This window comes from Phaethon aethereus (genome assembly GCF_964289735.1).
Source record: "Phaethon aethereus genome assembly, chromosome: 16".
Taxonomy (NCBI): Eukaryota; Metazoa; Chordata; class Aves; order Phaethontiformes; family Phaethontidae; genus Phaethon; species Phaethon aethereus.
This window is the reverse complement of record NC_138592.1, coordinates 1,791,289-1,798,676: the sequence shown is the minus strand read 5'-3', so window position 1 is coordinate 1,798,676 and position 7,388 is coordinate 1,791,289.

Here is a 7,388-nt window from a genome sequence, read left to right as displayed (position 1 = left end):
CCTCTGCCTCTTCTGCCCTCCCGGCCGGGAGGCACGCGTGCTCCCCAGCGCCGGCCATGCTGGCCGCTCGCGGGCTGGGGCGGTGAGAGCGACAGCAAAAAAACACTCTTTTTTTGCAAAGATATCAATCTAAGGCTTTCTTAGGCAGCCCCGGCCATGAGGCCGCACCGCAGCGGGGCGACCGGCGCTGCCCACACCGCTGGCTGCAGCCCTCGGCAGTGCCGCTCTCCTCACCAGCCCAAAAAGCCCTGTGGGGGTCACGCCATTTTTTTTTAAGTGGGGAAAAGAAAAAAAAAGCAACCGTGGTGGTTTGTTGAGCCGTAACGCAGTGCCCGGCTGCCACGGCCAAGCGCGGCGCTCCCCGGGGCCGGAGCGGGAGTGGCGGCCGCCCTCACGCACCGCGCCAGCTCCGGCTTGTGGCAGCGTTGACGGCCCGGCCGGCACCGCGCGGCGCACAGGGACGGCTTGCAGGACAGCCACCGCCGCGGCCGGCGGCCGCCCTCCCCACCGCCTCCTCCCGCAACGCGGGGATGCGGGAGCAAGGACGGGGCGGAAAAACCCTCCCTTTTTTCTCGTTACGCACCCAGGCCATGCCACACGTCCGGCTCTCCCATTTCAGCAGCCCAAAAAACTCCCAAAAGCACTTGACGTGCTGCTGTCGCAAGGTGCCCGCGGGCTCGGCTGCAGACCCCCACCGCAGCCGGGGTCCCACCACCCCGCCGCAGGACCCCCGGTCTCGGCAGCGCCCGCAGACCCAGCGCGGCGCCAGGACCGGCTTTGCGTCGCGAGCGACCCAAACCGCAGCTGAGCTGACCAGCAGCAGGCTCGAACGCCGTCCCCTCGCCCCTAAAAATAGACGGGAGCGGTTAAAAAAAAAAAAGAGAACATCTGCTTGACCATCAAAGAGAAAACACACTCATTTCAAGGCAGGAGCACCTGAGAGGAGAACTTTCGGGTTGTATTTTCTCTTTCTGCAGCAGATGGGCTCTGTTTTCTTTGAAATAGATGAAATGCCTCATTGCCGCCAGCCCGAGGTAACTGCCTGAGGCATCTCCAGCGCCGTTGGCTGCCCCGTTTGTGGGCTTGGTGGGGCTGGAAAGAGACCCAGTGATCAATCAGGTCAGAACAAGCGACTCATTTTCCTTTCGAGCTCACCACCTGCTTGTTTCCTATTTGTACAGAAAGAGGCAGAACCTGTGGGCTGAAACCCGCGCGCTCGCCCCACCACTCATCTGAGGACTCGGCGATTCATTGCAGGAGTGGGCCGCGCTGATGAGCACGAGCAGCGGCCTCGCTGCTCCCTCCCGGTGCCGGGGTCCGGGCAGAGCAGCGTGCCGCGGCTCGCGGGACCCGGCTGCTCCATCCCGCAGCTCTGCAGGGTACAACCTTGGCCAACTGCAAAAAAAAAAAAAAAAAAAGCTTAATTTCTGCTTGTAATAAACGAGGAAATTTGTTGCAAACAACCGCTGGCGGGGCTTGCATTAAAAACACTGCTCTGCTCACAGGGGCGGTTTTTCAGAAGTCAGTATCAAAACAGCAATGGAAAACGGGGTGTTTTTAAGCTGTTGTATTGAGGAGTATTCGAGACGGCGATCAGGCAATACAGCCGACACGTCACACACTAACGTGCTTCCCTGGTGCCGCTGGAAACTTTTCCACCAACACCTCAAGTTAAATTCACGCCGTCTCGTGCTGAAAGCAATCCTTGGTCAAGCTCACTCACCACAGGGACGTGTATAAAAATCAAAAACATTCAAAAGACTTTATTCGACCTCAACAAATGTGTGCGGCAGATTCGTTTGACCCCATCGGCCCGTAGACTGAATAACTGCAACAAGAAGAGGAAAGGTTGGGAAAGAGTTCAATAACTATTATTATTTAAAAAAATCAATCAATAAATATACTCATGTAAAGCACGGGAGAAACCTGGGGTCCAGCGCAGTGTCCACGGGGTTCAGGCTTCCAGCTCAGTGCCGAATTTCTGCCGTGGCCAAGATCCCACGGCGGGTCCGTACCGACCGCCGGCGTGGGGCCGCTCCGCGTGTCGCACGTCGGGGGGGTCTGGGCGCGGCGGGCTGGGGGTTCGGGAGTTTGGTTAACGGCGGTCGCAGAGTTTTGCACGCGTGCGTTTGGTAGCTTTTAGCAGCCAGTCCAAGCCCATCTGGCTTTCTTTTGTAAGCCTTCTCCCGAGCGTTTTATACAGTTCGTTAGCCAGGAAAATGACAATATGCCTTGAAACTCGGTACAACGTCCCCGAAAAGCGGCAACGAGGGCCTCAGGAGTTTTTCAGATGCTGTTTCATTTCCCAGCGCCCAGCAAATATGCTTGCAAAATTGTGCTATTTCATCTAGCTTCCTTGCTGCCACAATTGTTTTCATTTTAATTAATGGGGAAATAATATTGTTGTGTTAATGATAACTGGCAGACTCTTAGGGACGCAAGCGGCAGCACGCTTGCACACCGCAGCTGGGAGGACAGATAGCTGTTGAGAGAGTCACATCATCTAACTGGCCCTCGTTTTTTCTCTGTAGCACCACAAGCTGTGCCGGGGAAGGGTGGGTTTAGCGTGGAGCACCCGCGGGTGCAGGCTGCAGACGTGGAGTTCCGCACGGGGCAGCAGCGGGTTGGCTCATGCCAAGGGCACAGGTCTCTGCCGTGCCGGGATCTGCCGGGCGCATCCCACCGCTGCCGAGTTCGGGCACCGCTGAGTGAAATAGCTGCGCTCTGGGAAGAGCGCGGGCGTTCAAACACAGGCGGTCGGAGCAAAGGAAGAAATCTGGGATCCCGAGTATTCCTTCTCCGTTTTTAATAAACTGAAAGAAAAAAACAAAGAACGTGCGAGTGCCCCCTCCCTTCCTTTCTCATGCCAACAATAGCTGCGACAAGAGAAAAGGAGGGTTTGGGCAGCGCAGCCTTTCCAGGCAGCTCGCCCGCTAACGAGTTCGTTCCAGGTACAGCTTAGTCCCTGAGCCCCCGCGCTGGGGTAACTCCCTCATCCGACACGAACGGGGAGGAAAACAAAAGCCCCGAAAGGAGAGTGTGCAGGGAAGGAGACGGGCTCACAGCCTCCCCGCGGGTGTCCCCGGGCAGGGGCGAGATGGAGGTCACCGCTCGCTACGGCAGGAGCCTGAGTCTGCCGCACCCGGGAGCTGCGCCGGCACCAGGACCTCCACTCTGAGCCGTGGTGGAAGGATGTGACTCGGTTGGCTAAATAAACCCTCCAGGTGGCCGGTACCGGCCGCTGGCGCCGGTACTGCGGCATTTCCCGCGCTTATCGGTGCCTTTGCTGGTGCAGAGGGACACGCACGCTGCCTGCTGCAGCCGAGGAGGTCTTGCAGGTGGTTCCACCACGGGGATCCCATGCAGATACGTGTGCCAGGGCCACAGCGAACTCCCAGCGTTGCAGCTTTCCCCGGGGATAACACGGCGTTTACACACGGAGCTCGGGAAGAGCTGGGCTGCGGCTGCGCACACCCTCCGCCGTCGCGCAGGAGCGGGACGCTGAGGAAGCGACGGCCCATCCAAGGTGGCAACCAAACACAGACCCCGGAGCCCCCCGACTGGCTGTCTCCACCGCTAACACCGCTCACCCGCTCAGCCCCATTTCAGCTCGGAAAGCAGCACACGGGGTGTTTCACCCCCTCTAGAGCAGGGCCCGGCACAGAGCTGGGACGAGACAGGGACAGTCCAGGGCACCGGTGGGGCTGAGGGAGGGACACAGGCTGGAGCCGGACCAGGAGCTCTCGGAGACTCTGCAACGGCCGATGGAAGTCGCCCTTTGCGGAGGCGGCGAGGAGCACGCCTTGCCCCGCGGCCGTGCGTCCTGCCGCGCACAGCGGCTGCTCCGGCCGCATGGGACTGTGCCGTGCCCCTCCGGACCAAGGGACGCGGCTTCAGATGTGCCGGGATCCTTTGGTAGCATCCGTATTGTCATGACAGCTAGTTTTCCACCTTTTCTTTTGTTTTCTTCTTCTACAGCCAAAACGGTTCTTCTGAGCATGCCAAGGATTAACGAAAGACCAAAATAAATCACTCCCCTCCAGAACTGCTCTCTCAGAGCCGCAAGGCATGGGCGCTGCTCTCCACTCTGGGTTTGGCCTCGGTCAGGGCAGGACGGAGCTTTGCCTTGCGCTCTGGCTCCGTTCAGAGAGGCAGCACCTAGGAAACATGCTTTTTTGGTGAGTGGGGTGGAAATGAGGGTCTTCTGCTTGTTGAGCTGAGGATCAGGACCTCTGCATCCCCTCAGGGACAGGGAGGGGGAACCCAGAGCAGCTCCGTGCCCAGGCTGGACCCGGGCACTGGAGGATGCTCTGCAGCTCCCGCAGCCAGGGCATCCTTCCTCACCTCCTCCTCTGCCTAACACCAGCCGGGCACTTTCTCATTTTCAAATGAGTCGAGAGAACCACCAAAACACAGAGATGGGTTTTACTGGATTTTTTTTTTTTTTTTTTTTTTTTGCTTCACTTCTCTTTGCCGCCCTGTCTGTCCAGTGTGTAATGGAAATTTTACCACAGACGCTCGCGATGAACAAACAGGAAGCCGGCAGAAAGCGTGGCAATTCGCCGTAGCCCGGCTCAACTCAGCCGAGTGACAAGGAAGGCCATAAAAGCTGGCGTGGGGGTGGCAGGGTGGAGGAGAGCAGACGTGAGGGGCCGGGGCCGGGCAGCCAGCGCAGGGGAGCCGGCCTCTGCCTCGCCTGCCCGGGGACAACGTGGGTTGGCAGGTAAGGCAGGCGCTGCCCTGCACCTTCTTCTTCTCCCTTCTGCAAAAGTCATTTATAATTTTTCTTGGAAGTCCTCACCGCGTTTCTGCTCGGCTCCATCTTGCAATGGGGGAGGTCGGGAGGAGTCTGCCGCTACTGCTTTGCTCTGTCCCAAACTTACTAAAACTTAACCTTGCTCAGAGAAACTAATTCTATTTGGCTTTTTCTCTTTTTTGAGTCCTTGCAAGCCCATAATACAAAGCTTAAAAACCCCCAAAAGCCGATCACAGGTTTCCAATAGAGGTATGTGAGTAGCTAAAGCTGTGCTGTGGCTCCGCAATCCCCTTAGTTCCTGCCTGGAAGATTATTTTCCTTTGCTCCCGGGCAAATCCAGGGTCGCTCCATTGACATAGATTGTCTTGGCTGCATGTGGGGTGCTTAGAGGTGCATCTGGCTCACCCGTACCATACACGTGGGAACGTGTTCGGACCCAAACGAAGCAAGAAATCCAGAAAGGGGCTGAAAATGGATCACAGATTCCTCTGTGCCTTTTTCTGACGGCTTTCTAGGCCCACTCACCTCTTGCACGGAGCTTGTCGGTGCCAAACTTGAAAAATCCTTCCCTTTGATTTTGTAGTTAGTTCACTCATTTTAACTGACGAGCTTTTAACATTCATTTTCCACGCTTACGGCAAACCACTCTGCCACGAGGCTGCCAGAAGCGGCAGCCAGAGACCCCCTTCCCCAGAGAAGCGATTTCCAGCAACCCACAGCGCTAGGAAGCCGAATGGAGAAACACCCCCTCCCCGTTACGTGCGGAGATGGGCAGAGGATTTTTGTGCTGCCGAATTTGAAAATCCAGGGCAGCCCCCGCCGAAACGCGCTCTGCCGCTCCCGCCGCTGCGCCCGGGAGGGAGATCTGCCCTTCCCTGCCTCGGGTGCCCGAGGAATCGCAGCAAACGCGTTAGACCTGGAGACGATTTGAAGATAATGAGGCGCTGGAGGATTTCCTGGGGTGCAGGCAGAGTCTCCATTAGTGGTGTTTCCAGGGTCAGGCAGCTCTCAAAAAAGGTTCAGGTGGAGTTAACCCGTGCCAAGCCCAGACCCCTCCTGAGCCCAGCCCCTTTGGTCCCCTGCAGCCCCACACCTGGTTCTGCTCTGCAGCCCTGAGCCCCCGTGCCCCCGTTTAACACCGGCACCGGGTGATTTCACCCCTCCGGGCTCATGGAGCCTGGTGCTCTGCCCCACACAGCCAGACGCAGACCTCTGCATGAGGGGAGCCGGGCTGCTCCACGTGGTCCCTCCCCGAGACTGTCCCCAACTCATGACATGTGTTGAAATGCAGCCGATGCCTTTGAGCAGGCGCTCAGCCTTCCTGCTCCGTACAGCCCCCGTCGTGCTTACCCAGAGGCTGTAGCACGCCCGGGCACGCACCTCATTTCTTTTAAGAACAAAATAAATCCACACGGGAGCGAAACGGGACCAGGATTTCAAAGGGCCCGTGCTCCCGTGCTCCCGCGCTCCCGCGCTTACCCTCTCCCTGCTCCCAACAAGGCAAAGGGCCAAGTTTCCCTCCACCGCTGAACCCGGGACCACGCGCAGCCCGGGCTGCTCAGGACCACGGCGCTGGGCAGGCAGAGCCCGGCTGCTGTGGAGTCGCAGCCCCTGCCACCGTCTGGTGGCCGTGGCCATCCCTGCTTCTCCTTCCCCACCTTGCTAAGCCCATGCAGATGGCTTGACCGGGGCGGTTCGCACCGACCGCTCCGTCTGGGCTCCTGCCCGACGCAGCTCACGCTCCCTGGGGCACCTCCTGCCGTTCGCCTCGGTGGCCGGAGAGGGACGAGTCCTGTACGCCTGGCACGAGCCCTCCTCCTGCCTGCGCTCCGCAGCTGCAAAACCTGCAGGGCCACGACCAGTTCCTTACCAGAGCCAAGCCCTTCAGCTGCTCCGGTTTGAATCGGAAGGAGATGCCCAGGGGCCGCAGCTGTTCGGCTTGAGCAGGAATTTCAACCAAGTGACCCAAAGCCCACATGGGACCATGCAGGACTGGGTGGCTGAGCACCCAGGATCAGGCAGGTCCCACAGGCAACCCCACCGTAAAACCAGAGTCCCGGTGCCACCTGGTAACGGGGACAAAAATACCTGCTGCCGGCTGTTAAACCCCTGGACAGGGCCATTCAGCTGGCCCACGGCTGCACGTCCCCAGCCCGGGGACGTGTCCCTCCTCCTGCCCCTCTCAGCACCCGCTTCAGGCTGCCAAGCCCAGAAACGGTCCCGGGTGCTGCCGCGAGCCACCCCGGCGACGTGCAACGGTGGGAATGAAAAGGAAGGGAAAGCACGGAGCGGGAGCTGCCAGCCCGGCGCAGGGGGTGCGCAGGCAGGGCGTCAGCCTTCAGCCCCTTCCCTCTGCAACGGCCTTGGCCCCGTGCATCACGGCGTCCGCAGGGGAAGGCAGCCTCCCACCAGCACCCCCTTGGGAAGGGGCTGTTCCGTGCAGAGCCCAGGTCACGCCCGGAGGGAGAGGAGCCGAAGTGCCGCTGTGGGAAGGCAGAGCCAAGGGGCTGCTTCTCCGCTTTCCCTTCCAAATTCCTCAAAGGCTGGGGGGGGGATCTGGGTGAGCACGTGGCGTGGGGCACAGGGTATGGGGTCCGGCGGCTGCCCAAGCGAGGGGCACCTCCAGGACTGT